This window comes from Crocodylus siamensis, chromosome 1 (genome assembly GCF_052110815.1).
Source record: "Crocodylus siamensis isolate JL-2025a chromosome 1, ASM5211081v1, whole genome shotgun sequence".
Classification (NCBI taxonomy): Eukaryota; Metazoa; Chordata; order Crocodylia; family Crocodylidae; genus Crocodylus; species Crocodylus siamensis.
Window position 1 is genome coordinate 79955227 of NC_143395.1, and position 13715 is coordinate 79968941.

Genomic DNA, 13715 nt, shown 5'->3' on the forward strand with positions numbered 1-13715 from the left:
GATACTCTGAACACAGGGCTACTTCACTAGTGCCCTAGCCAGTGTCTGAAATTCTCTGTTAAAGGTGGTTGTATTATTATTCATTCTTCTTGATTAAAGACCATACATGGACTCACCTCTAGTGGAAAGTGTTGTTTGCTTGCATATGCCTGAGTTTGACATCTCGGAGTCCAACAATGAGCATGAAATATGCTTGCTGAGTTCAGGCCCAACAAATAAATTGGCTTTGTAAGTTTAAAAAAAGTGACATTTTACAATAGGAAGGAGACACTTCCAATCCTTATTTGATGAGAGTCAAGATGTTGGTTACAACTTGAGTGAAAATGACCTGTTGTTAGATCATGTGTTTTACATTTGTAAAATAAAAATTCTATACAAATATATGATGGCACAGGTAAGTAGGTATTTTGCATAGCAGACTAATAATTTGCATTACCAGAATGAAAAATATTTAAAAGCTTTAGCTCTGGAAATGTGTAGCTTTTCTATGTTTGTTTGATTTTCCACACTTCCTAGGAGTTCAGACTCCCCAGTATTTGTTTTTAATTGGGTAACCTGGAAATAAGTAAATTTTGATAAAGTAACAAAAGTGATAAATTAACATAAATCCTTAATTAGAAAGGTTTCTTTGGACTGTTTCTTGCTTTTAAAACTAGTTTGGTCAATCACACCATCTTAAAATGAAAGCTGTTTGGAAGAAAAGTAAAATTTGCTTTTAAAAATATATATGTATGTTATTAAAATTCATCATATATGAAAAAGAATGAGCAGACTCTTTTTACCTTTAAAATGCCTTCCAGTTTTATGCAGCAGATGGTGCTAGATTGTGAATATGTCAATTTGATTTATTTATATCTTTAATGTATGATGCAAGATGTGGCATGTACAATGTATACATTATGCAACAGAGTGATCTGCAGAAAGCCATTGGCTTTGGTACTTTTTGTTGCATTCATCCCTTTCTGGACACTTCCTGTGTATTGAAGGGTGACCTATTCCAAGACATTCAGAATTCTTCTTTATTTACAATACTTATAAAATATACTGAAAAGGAAAAGGAGCTGAATAGCAGCACAGATAACAAAAAGGAACCCTTTATCTACAGATGAATAGGATGCACATTGGCAGTGTGAGCTAGATTATTATTATTTTTTGCTAGTTAACTATCATGCTGGAGTGACCCTCTCTGTAAGTAAAAGAGCTACAAATTTAATTGTGCATATCAGTCATAGCTTAGCAGGCAAGGATTTTTTTGTTAGTGTCTTTTATTAAACCAACTACATAGACAGCAGACAAAATTTCAGGTGCAAAGTCCTCTTCTTCAGGTCACTGTATGCCTGAAGGTTTGTCTAATGTCTCTTCCCAATTGGTCAGCTGATCCAGAACTGCCAAGTATTACGCCCCCCCCAGCAAATAAACATAAAAATCCCTTGCTATATATGATGGACCACATCATAGCTACAGTAATGCTCTTGCCCTGCTACTGCCATAATCTATGCCTGTGGGGGCCAACCTTTTGCAGCTGTGCCACAAGATAAGAGCCACACCTTCTCCAAGTGCTACTCTGATCTCCTTCCCCATGCCGGATCTGTTGTTCAGCTTGCTGCTCCCTGCCCTGTGCTTTCTGCTTGATCTGCTGCTCTGCTTTCTGCTCCTTCACTGATCTGCCACGTGCCACACACAGAGGCTGCCTGAGTCACTTCTGGCACATGTGCTGCAGGTTGGCCATCCCTGCCCAGGCTGTCACATGGCTTCCTAACATTGCTTTCTCATTGCTTTCACCCTCAGGACAAACAATTGGTAGAAAATGGACACTTCTACTTATATCGTGCATCTGTGTTCTGACAAGTTTAGGCTTGCAAGCTGAGTTTTGCAAAGGATTCCATGAGAAGTCAGGTTCTTAGCTGCTACTGAAATGCAATATAGTAGGTAACTTCATTGGGCTCCTTCGAAGATACTTAGGCTGCGTTGCTTTGTAAATGTTGTATAGGTCAGGGTTGTCCAACTTGTGGCTCATGGGATCCCTCCAGGCTTCAGTGTGTTAATTTATGATCTGTGGGCTCCCACCTGTCAAAGATCAAAGTCTTTATTTCAGATGCCGATGGCAAAAGGTCAGAGACAAAAGGTCAGAGGCTAACACAACAAACTCTGCAATTGTAATTTATCCCTCTATATTAACAGTGTTGCATATACACACCCCTGTCTGTGCCTCATTTCAAATCACTCTAGCTCCCTACACAAGAGAAACTAACCTTGAATACGTCAAAAGAGATACTGTAACCTGGTAACGAGATACCAAATTGGCTGACTGTAATGAAGTTGTAAAATTAAATAATGTACTATGCTGGCCCTCCTGTGACCAAACAGGACCAGTACCACCCAAGTAAAAAAATGACCTCCCCTTTTCCTGAAACTTGAGCAAACAAAGAGAGCACAAGTGCCAACTTGTTAATTATTCATACCTAGCGTGTAATAATTGGCTACCCTACTTAGTATAATTTTGAAAGAACTTCCGCCCAAGGCGGAGATCTCGGAGCATTCCCAGAAGACACAATCTGTAACTTGATCAGTTACAGACATCTCCCCACCCTGGTTTATTTTCTTTTGGCGTAACCCCGTTTCTGCCGGCCCGTCTTATCTTTGTCGTCCGTCTTCCTTGTCAAGAGCTCTCGGTAATCTGTAGACAGTAGAAATTTGTGTGAACTACTTAAAACCTGTATTCAGCAAGTCTGCAACCCACTGTAATCGCTGGGTGACAGAGCATCTGCATGCTGTAACTGAATAAATCAACTCCTCTGCCTACACTGCACTACATCAGTAGTGTAAGTAAAATAAACTTTCTGTGTAACCATCACGCTTTAAATTATCTGACTCCTGCTTGCTGTTAACACCCACCTGTCCGGTCATAAATCCCTCCTCGCACCAAGCCGGTCGTGCCGACCCAGGCTTACAGGTCAAGGGTGCACCGGCATCAAGGGTGCGACACCACCCAGGTGCCAATCCCCTACCAATCCAGCTGCTGCCATATAGGATCTCTGGGCTTCCCCTCTCTTCTTTGGTTTGAACTTCCTGTTCTGGCCCCTGGGCATAGGGTAGTTTAGTCTGTGACTCAGAGGGAAGCCTGAGAGCCCTACGCAGCGAGAGGTCACTCATGTGGCATGGTGAGGGGAGGCATTCATATGGTATAGGAGGGGATGAGGTATCTGCAGCACAGCTGGGGGCTCTTGTGGCATACAGCCCAGGGGGCCTGTGGCCTGTATGGGTGTGGCCCCAGGCTGCTTTCATGATGGACTCTTCTGTTATAGATAGTAGATACTGGCTCTGACCCTTCATTAGGATCTGCTAGGTTGTGCTCTGTAGAGGAACATCTGGATTTGGATAACCTGGAGAGGTGCTAGAAGAATGCAGTTCATTCTCCACACCCAAATCTCATGTTAAAAGTGGCACTGTCATGGTAGCCTTTTCAGTGGTTTTGTACTGACTTGCGTCTGTACTTGGAAAAGTCTCAGGGCCTGGGGTCAGTGGCTAGCTATAGATATTCTGAGGTGGGGGGATGGGAACTCTACTGCACTAATGGACAACAATCTAGGAAATACGTACAAGCTGTTCATCAGTTTTTAACCCATCATCTACTTTTTGGAAGTGGGGTTGATCAGGGTGTCTAGCTGGTTGGGTGAGAATTATTAGGCTTGTGAGTCAGTAAAGTGGATATATATGAGGTTTTGTGGTTCAAGGACAGATTTTTCTTAATCTCTTGAGAAAAGCAATTGTTAAAAAAGCTGAAGAAAGCTTAATTACTAAGCATAGTCTATATCAGTCTTTTCCAGGTGGGTTTCTTTTGATGAAATTTCTCAGAAGTAAGACCTCAGTCACAATAGTGGCATAATGACTCCACAGATGGGAAAACAAAATGAAAATAGTCCTGAGGTTTGGATCACCTGAATCATCCTCTCAGCAAGACAATGAAAGTATTGCTCAAATCATAGTTTGATAAAGCTTTTAAGTATCATTTCACATGCACGACATTTTTCAAGGTACCTCTCTGGATTTAGCTTTCCACATTAAATTCAAGCTCCTGGTTCTTTCCTTCAAGGCCCTGCACAAATTGGCTCCCATCTGTCTGTTTGCATTTTCTAGTCCATTTCTTGCCTGCTTTGCTCTGCCCATGCTGCGTCTTTTCCTACTCCATGCTCTGATTTTTTCCATGTGGATCCATTTTCTTTTGCAGAGTAATTCCTTGATTTGGGGTTTTAATTCTCCTTTTGCAGAGTATGAAAGAAGACTCTGCCCTTGAAGTCAGTAGAGTTATTTTGGTATAACATACAAAATAGGAAGAGAATCAAGCCAATCATACATTCATGTTTTATATTTTGTGTATGAAGATTTACTCAAATAGGGGTCAGATTGAACTAGCTAGTTGGCATGTGAATCATCTACATGCTCATCTACTGAAAACACTCTACTGTCATTTGCTCAGTGTAGAGCAATCTAAAGTATCTGGTGAAACAGGCTCCATATTGCTAATGTCTGCAATGTTATTTAAGTTCTGCTTCTAGGGGTTGTGGACTCTTGGAATAGGAGTATTTGAGTTCTGTCACCCTGAAACCAGAAGTGACCATGATGGTGCGAGATAGTGATAGTTATAATCTTGAACATTTTTTGTTATAAGTGTGGCAGAATAAGTGTGACATTTTACAGTTGGGTATTGGAAGGAAAAGATTTTTTGGAAGACCTAGGGCTTTCAGGGGTGGATGAACGCTGTGGATAGACATGGACGTTTAAAGACAGTGAACCAATGAACTACTACTTAACTGTTGTTACAACTAAAGAAAATACATTTATCTCTTTATTATTTGTGGTCTAGAGATTTCCTTCTTTTTTTGGGGAAAACAAATGAAATCTAATTTAATTCAAATCCATGTATAACGTGAGAGCTTTTGTACTGACTTCGCTTCTGCCTGACCCTGTGACCCTAGTGAAAGAACAATGTTTATTGATTTGTAATGGTCCCCAATGATATGGTGAGAGTACACCACTTAACTATTAAATACTTGGAAATCCTTGTGTGTGATTACTTGATCTTAAGTACATCCTGAACCTAAAAGTTATGTAGGTCACAAATATTCAAGTGATTCTTCACATTTAGTAATAAGGATAATGTCATTAGTTAGTACCGCTTGTTTTATCTAGTGTCTTTATTTCCCATTTGAGGAACAATTACATTATCTGTACCATAATCCAAGGTTTAGAGCAGTCTCTGGTAAACTTGGAATTTAAAGACCATTAATAAAATCAGCAAACTTATTTAGAGACTTATTCAAAGCTTAAAACAGCAGCTGATGTTCTCATATTTTTTCAAGCAAACTGTTTAAATGGGATATTTTGTGCAAAACTGCACAGAATACTCTTAACAACCATCAACCTTGCCTCCACAGCTCTTCCACACTGTAATTTTTGTTTTTCTGACTGAGAACCACATCAGTCTATTAATATGCTCTATTATACATGAAATTCTACCTCAGCAGAAGCAAACAGACATGCAGCTCTCTCAGTTTTGCTGGCTTAAGAGGCGGTGATGAAGGGTACATGCACATGTTCATCTTACTTTAAGATGCATAATCATAGATCAGGTTCTGATTGTGTAGATATTTTAACAGTGCCAGGAGGTCTTCTGGGAACCCAATGAAGTAAGTCAGGGTGGGGGAGAGTAGGATTGGAGAGACTACTGGGTCTGTGGTGGGGGGTTGGCAGAACTGGGGGTGGCTGGTGGGTCTGCAGAGTTGTGTAGGGGTTTGTCTGTCTGGGAGTGGGAGGGGGCAGGGGGCTCAAAATAGCCTGGTCAGTGGTGGGGGGGAGGTAGGGGTAGTCGGCTTGAGTGTCTGGGTTTTCCAACTGCTTACCCAAATGTGTACAGATGTTTTTTGGATTCAGCTAGCTTTTTTTGTCCTATTTATCCTCCCTGAATGTCTGTACACATCAGCACTTGGATCAACCTAATCCTAGCTTGCCTGAGTGTACCCTAACCTGTTTTACCACTAGATAGCAAGAAGATGGGTTTTCTAGTGTTCCTCTTAGCCTTGCTTCCTTAGTGTCTTCTAGAATAGAACTTGTTGTATCTCCTGGGAAATTTCCCCAAGGAAAACAAAAAGCTCTGGTCTTTACTTCTGTTCATCACAGGTCAGGCAGGAAGACCACCAAGGTTTTTGGCATCATTTCTTGTCACACAAAGAAAGGAATGGATACCTACAACCTCAGAGTTTTCCACGTTCAATGCCCAATGGCATTGGGTCTTTGGGATGTACATGGTGTCATAGCACCAAATTTGTACTTGCATTGTGTCTCTTGTCCACATTGCCCTGTTGTATGAAGTAGCTTACTAGAAAGGTAGTTTACTAGAACTGTGTGAGACAGGCTGTAGTGAGTATAGCTCTAAGAAGTTGAATAGTTGGAGCAATATGGTATGTAATATGGTATAATCACTTGCTCAGCGCTGCTGGAGGAAGAAATCTAGGACTCAAATCAGGTTTGACCGCCTTGGGACCATCTCCAGATTGTCTGCTACAGGTTCTAGGTACAGAAGAAAAATATGTGTTAGTGGATGAAGGTAATGCTACAGATATGGGATAATCAGCAGGGGTGAGAAAGGCCATTTTTCTAAATTGTGTGTAAAGCTGGCCCAGGGCTGTAGAGGAAGACTACAAACACATGAACCCCTTTGAACGTGGAGAAGCAGGTGACAGCAGTAATTTGGAAATGGGCAATGACTGCTACTGCGCTATGGTTAAATCCCACCTGCTGGATCTGACATTCCACAAAGGAGGTGTGCAAAGGAGGTGTGCAACAAGGCACCTGTCTTTTCTTAGCCTTTTCAACCACACAAGAGATCACTGATACATTCACCTATATGGGGTTCCTCAGTTGCCTTGGTCTGATTCATGGTAAATACATTCCAATTCTTTGTCTTCCTTAGTGTAGGTTGGGCTATGTAGAAAGGAATACTTTTGCATTGTGCTGCAGAATGACATGGATCACTGTGAGAGATTCATGCACGTCACTGTGGGGAGATTTACCAAGGTGCAAGATACCATGCTCTTCCACGACTTCCTGGTATGGTAGAAATGTTTGCTGTTGGTACTGTCTGCACTGAGATAACTATAATAGTCATTCCCTCCTTATTCCCAATGGTCTAGCTTATGCCCTTCTTGGGGCGTTTAGTTAGGAAGGCTTACCTGCTACCATGACAGTTAAATACACTTTGGCTGTCTTGATGCCAGGTGGAGATAGCTCAGTGGTTGATTGGGTATATTAGAGCATTACCTTTCACCCTGGTGATGGGCTGCTACATCCTGCACAACATCTGTGAGACAAGGGGGGAGGTACTGGGGAAGGGGTGGTTGATTGAAGCTGATGGGTTGTCTTGGTGGTAGGAATGATTGGAAGTGTTGTACTTCAGCAACTAAAGGGCAGGGGACCCTTGGAAGGAAGACTTGGCCAATTGCTTTGATCAGGCCATCAGCAGGTCATTAAATGAATAAATGCTTCTACTTTAAAAGACAAATGAGTAAACTGTACAAATCAGAAAAAAGTGCCTTAAAATGTGAAAGGTATTTTTGGTGGACTATCAACCCAGCATTAACTTTTTAGCCCTGTGGGGCTGAACATATGGGGGAATTATGGATACTCAGGGCCTGAATAAGAGGTAGCCACTGCGTGGCATGGGGCCCTTAGGCTTGGAGTGCCATGGCAGCAGGTCTATGTGTATTGGCTGTTTCCCAAAAAGCGGTTGGAGGACCATGAAAGCTTTTGTATATTTGCAGCAAATGGGATAATTAGGAGCTGCTCCTGTACCATGCAAGGTAGTAGGTAGATGATGGGGGGTATATGATGTGGCCTCTGGGGAAACACCAGGGGCTACAGAAGAAGCTGAAGCTCTGCCTCTGACTACTTTGTTTGGCGGGACAAGTGTGAGCAGTTATTGCTCTGTATCCCTCTCCAGCTTTTTTTTCTACAACAGCTCTATGACTTCTCCCACACTCATAGTTTTGCTCATTGCCACAGTAGTTTGTCAGGGTTGAAAATGATCAGAATTTCTGGCTTGGCTCTCACAAACAGAAGCTCTTGTGCTACTCCATCCTGGAGCACCACTTGAGTAAGATGGACAGCTTTCCCACCATTCTTCTTTTGTTGTCTTCCTTTTCCTCATGCTTTCCATACAGTGGGTAACAGTCTGCAATGGAGATTTTGAGGACTCTGCAGATGTATGTGTTGACCCTAGAAGGTAAGAAATGTAGAAAGGAATTATTCTGCTATCCTTAGCTTTACAAAACTTAAAATTCTCATTATTTTTGAGAACTTATTGCCAGGGAATTTCCCTAGTGAGAACATGTGACGATGAGTTTGCTTTCCTGGTGGCTACTGCCCTCCTTGTTTCATTGCCTGGCTACTGTGATGAGGGACCATGAATTCTTGGGCTCCCATGCAAAATTCCAAGTTTCTGGGAGGCACTGGGGGTGAGGTGAGCAGTAGGGTGGGGTTAGCATGAATCCAAAGCTCATGACCCCTCTCACTAATCCTCAGGCTCTTCAGGCCTTAAAGGATGAGGTACTGATGTGAAGTATGAGGCAGATGAAGGCAATACCTATTTGTGACAGCCAGGGGAAACTCCATTAGTTTTTCGTTGCTGCTGTTTATGAAATGCTTGCTGAAGTCTTGAAGTGATGGGTAGGGATGGTTAGTTACTGTGGGATAGAGTGTAAGGAAATATTAAAGGCAAATTTTAGCACTGCTTCTTTCTCCCCAGCGACCGGTGGGCTTTTAAAGCTCGTGGTTTGAAAATTCCCGTGATTTTCCCTCAGCCAATCACGCCTTCCGTCTAGCCTGGAAGCACATGCAGGCGGCTCCGCCCCCTACCAGCCCTCCCGCTAGACTACCAGGGTCGAGGCCAAGGGACTATCCGGGACTGCCCCCTCGCTTTGGGGAAAGGCCCTCGCTAGTTTCTCCCGGCTAGATTCCCCCCGGCCGCTTGTCTGCCTGCCCGCGCACGGCTCGGGAGCTAAGGCAGCACCGAAGGGCTTCCCCTCCGGATCCACCTCAGCTGTGCTGTGCCCTCTGCCCCACTTACCTTAAGGGGAATCAGCTGTTGCTGCCCCCACTGCTGTCTCCTCTGCTGCTGCTGCTGCTACCTCCGCCGCCCAGGTAAAGGGGTACTCGTGTGAGTGGCACATATGCACCCTGCTCCCTCTGCTCCTGCTCCCCAACTGCCAGTGGAATTTCATACCATGGCTTTTAAAGCCCGCTGTTTGAAAATTCCCCTGATTTTCCCTCAGCCAATCACGCCTTCCGGCTAGCCCGGAAGCACGTGCAGGCGGCTCCGCCCCCTACCAACCCTACCGCTAGACTCCTGGGGTCGAGGCCAAGGGACTATCTGGAACTTCCCCCCGCTTTGGGGAAAGGCCCCTGCTAGTTCCTCCCGGCTAGATCCCGCCCCCCGGCTGCTTGTTTGCCTGCCCGCGTGCGGCTCCCTGTCGGGCGAGCTAAGGCAGCTTATGCAGCTGGTGCCGCCAGGCAGGCTTTGGGTTCCTCGATAATGACCCATGCTTTTGGGCGGGGGACTTGCTGGGGTGGGATGGACTTCACCTCTCTCCTAAAGGCAAGCATGTCTTTTCTTCCAGGTTGGCTGATCTTGTACGGTGAGCTTTAAACTAGCCTCGCCGGGGGAGGGGGCCGCAGGAAGACGAGATGCCATTTGAGCAAGATAGGTGACAAAGGCAAGGAGTGTTAAGGTAAGGAACGGGGGTACAGACAGTCTCCCTAAATGGGGGGTGGCACACACAGTCTTGCAAGGCCTTAAATGCCTATATACCAATGCTCGCAGTATGGGGAATAAACAGGAGGAACTCGCCCTCAGAATAGCTAGTTCAAACCCAGATGTCATAGGGTTAACAGAAACGTGGTGGGATTCGTCCCATGACTGGGCAGTTAGCATTAGGGGCTATAGGCTTTACAGGCGGGATAGAGAAGGAAGGAAAGGTGAGGGTGTGGCGCTCTATGTCAAGGAGCACTACACATCCTCTGCCAGCAGAATGGGGTCAGAGGAAGGGCAGGCTGAGGTGCTCTGGGTCAAGATTCAAGGGGGCTGTGGGGAGAGCGATTTGATGGTGGGGGTCTACTACAGACCCCCCAACGAAGGGGAGGAGCTGGACCGGGAATTTTTGGGCCAACTTGCAGAGGCACTTAAGGCAAGGGATGTAGTTGTCATGGGTGATTTTAATTACCTGGACATCTGCTGGGAGGAACAGTCAGCCAGGACGGACCATTCCAGGAGGTTCGTAGCTGAGATACAGGACCTCCACTTAATCCAGGAGGTGCACAGTCCCACCAGAGGAAACATCCTGTTGGACCTGGTCCTGGCCACAGGCGATGACCTGGTAAGGGGCCTCCAGGTTCTTGACCACCTGGGCAACAGTGATCATCACTTGCTGGAATTCACCATCAAGCGCAGGGTGTCAAGGGCCTGTAGCAAGATGGTAGCCCTAGACTTTAGGAGGGCCAACTTCAACAAGTTGAGGAGACTAGTGGGTGAGGTGCTGGGGTCCTTGAGGGCAGGGGAACTCAGTGTCCAGGACGAGTGCTCATTACTTAAGGAGGCGATACTTAGGGCCCAAGGGGAGTCCATCCCAACAAAAAGCAAAGGGGGCAAGAGTGCCTGAAAGCCCCCCTGGCTCACCAAGGGCATCTGGGAATGCCTGCTTACCAAAAAGGCAGCGTACACCCAGTGGAAGGGAGGGTGCTATCTCCAAAGAGGAGTATACCTCCTCTGCTCGGGCCTGTATAGGGGTTGTCAGGAAAGCTAAGGTGGACGTAGAGCTAGGACTAGCATCCAAGAACAAGGATAATAAAAAGTCCTTTTTCAAATATATAGGGAGGATGAAGAAGGCACCGGGTAATGTGGGGCCCCTGCAAAGTATGCTGGGCAATCTGGTGGTTGCGCCAGAGGAGAAAGCTTAACTCTTTAACCAATTCTTCACCTCCATTTTCTTGTGCAGGGACCGGGACTTCCCCACTGTGATGCCAGACGGACTCAAGGGGAATGCCTCCAGACCTCAGGTTGGGGAGGACTGGGTTAGAGAGCTTCTGGAGGGGCTGGACGTGTTCAAGTCAGCGGGTCCAGATACTCTCCACCCCAGGGTGTTGAGGGAGCTAGCTGGGGTTATTGCAGGGCCCTTGGCATGGCTTTACGAGTGCTCGTGGTGCTTGGGCCAGGTGCCGGACGACTGGAAGATAGCTAATGTGGTCCCCATCTTCAAAAAAGGGAAGAGAGAGGACCCGGGCAACTATAGGCCCGTCAGTCTTACCTGAATCCTAGGGAAACACTTTGAGAAGATCCTCAAGGAGCACATCTGTGATGGGTCGGCTTCAGGGATGATGCTCAAGGGCAACTAGCATAGTTTCATTAGGGGCAGGTTATGTCAGACCAACCTGATTGCCTTTTATGATCAGGTCACAAAGGCCATGGATGCAGGTGTCGCCGTGGACGTAGTCTTTTTAGACTTCAGCAAAGCCTTTGACACTGTCTCCCACCCCATCCTCATTAATAAACTAGGCGACTGTGGCATTGATGCCTAGACAGTCAGATGGATTGCAGATTGGCTCAAGGGTCATACTTAGAGGGTGGTGGTAGATGGGTCATATTCAGCCTGAGGGGAAGTGGGCAGCGGAGTCTCCCAGGGCTTGGTCCTTGGGCCTGCGCTGTTCAGTTTCTTCATCAGCGATTTGGACAACGGGGTGAAATGCAACCTGTTTAAATTCGCTGATGATACCAAAATTTGCGGTGAGGTGAGCATGCTAGTAGGGAGGGAAAGATTGCAGCAAGATCTGGATAGGTTACAGGAGTGAGCTAACATAAACAGGATGTGTTTCAATATTAACAAGTGCAGGGTGCTGCACTTAGGCAGTAGAAACCAGCAGCACACTTATAGAATGGGAAACTCCCTTCTAGAGAGCACGGAGGCAGAAAGGGATCTTGGAGTCATTATTGACTCCAAGATGAACATGGGCCGACAATGCGAGGTCACAGTTGGCAGGGCTAACCGGACATTGTCGTGCATCGACAGGTGCATCTCAAGTAGAGCCAGGGAGGTGATCCTCCCCCTCTGTGCGACGCTGGTCAGGCCACAGCTGGAGTACTGCATCCAGTTCTGTGTGCCCCATTTCAGGAGGAATGTGGACAACATTGAGAGGGTCCAGAGGAGGGCCACCCGCATGATCTGGGGACAATAGGGCAGACCCTACACTGAAAGACTGCGGGACCTAAACCTGTTTAGCCTTCACAAGAGAAGGCTGAGGGGGGACCTGGTGACTGTCCATAAACTCACCAGGGGGGACCAGAAGGGTTTAGGGGAAACACTGTTTCCCCTAGCGCCCCCTGGCATGACAAGGAACAATGGACACAAATTATTGGAGAGTGGGTTTAGATTAGACATCCACAAGAACTACTTCACAGTTAGGGTGGCTAGGAGCTGGAACCAGCTTCCAAGAGAAGTGGTGCTGGCTCCTACCCTGGGGATCTTTAAGAAGAGGCTTGATGCCTACCTGGCTGGACTCATTTGAGTCCAGTTTTTTCTCCCGCCCAGGTGGGGGGTCGGACTTGAAGATCTACAAGGTCCCTTCTGACCCTACTTCTTTGATTCTATGATATGACATGAAGTTCCCCTACTTAGCTTGAACAAATATATGGTGCTGGATAACACTATCAGTAAGGAGGTGGTCCATGGTGGCATCACAATTTTGTGCCTTATTTCTAAAGGATTGAACACATGGTACCCCTGACCCCAGAACAGTTAAAGTTAATGGGGAGAACTGAGCATTTGTCTTACTGCGATGGTGGTGGTCGGACCACGAAGCACTGTGGGATTCTATTTACTTGACTAATCACTTGAATAGGGGAGGAGATGTGGACAGATGGAATTTGTATCAATATATTCTATGTTGATCTATATATTACCCTAATTTGTACATGGGGTAAATTTGCTATTCATTGGGTTGAAAACCAGTTTTGGAAGGTGTGGTATTTGAGGTACTTGTTTACAACTCGTTAAAATCTTAAGGTCTCAGTATATTTGATTTGTCTACTGAAGTGGTTATCAACCAGGGTGCCCTGAGATCCTTTTAAGAATGCCCTGGATGGAGTGCTATGCAATATTATCATTGTGAGGTGTGCAAACATCTATGCATGGTTCACAAGATAAATGCAGAAAATCTGGGAAACTTGGACTCCAGAGTGTTAAAAACATTCTGACCTGCCTGTTGTGGTATGTCTGAGTCCTTTGCCATAGAAAAGTTGCTCTATTATTTTTCTATAGTCAAAAAATGAGTGAAAGTAAGTGTTTGCATTTTCTGAGGGTTGCCTTGGGTCTAACAAGGGATGACCTTGGTTTAAAAGGTTGAGAACCACTGGTCTACACCTTCTGCAGTACAAACTATTCATTTTATGCAAAGGAGAATATTTTGTAGCAGAACCCCCAGTTTTTCTTTTTTTTCTTTTAAAATGCATTCCCTCCCTTTCCCCAACTGTTTCTGACTTTTTCTCTCCTTCTCTATTCCCTATAGATAAGCATAAGTGAGCTAAGGCATAGGATAAGCCTCAGCATTTTATTTTGGTAGCAAGTTGTATTTGCTTTGTTTTTTTCTCCTTTATAGTGTATAATTATTATGTT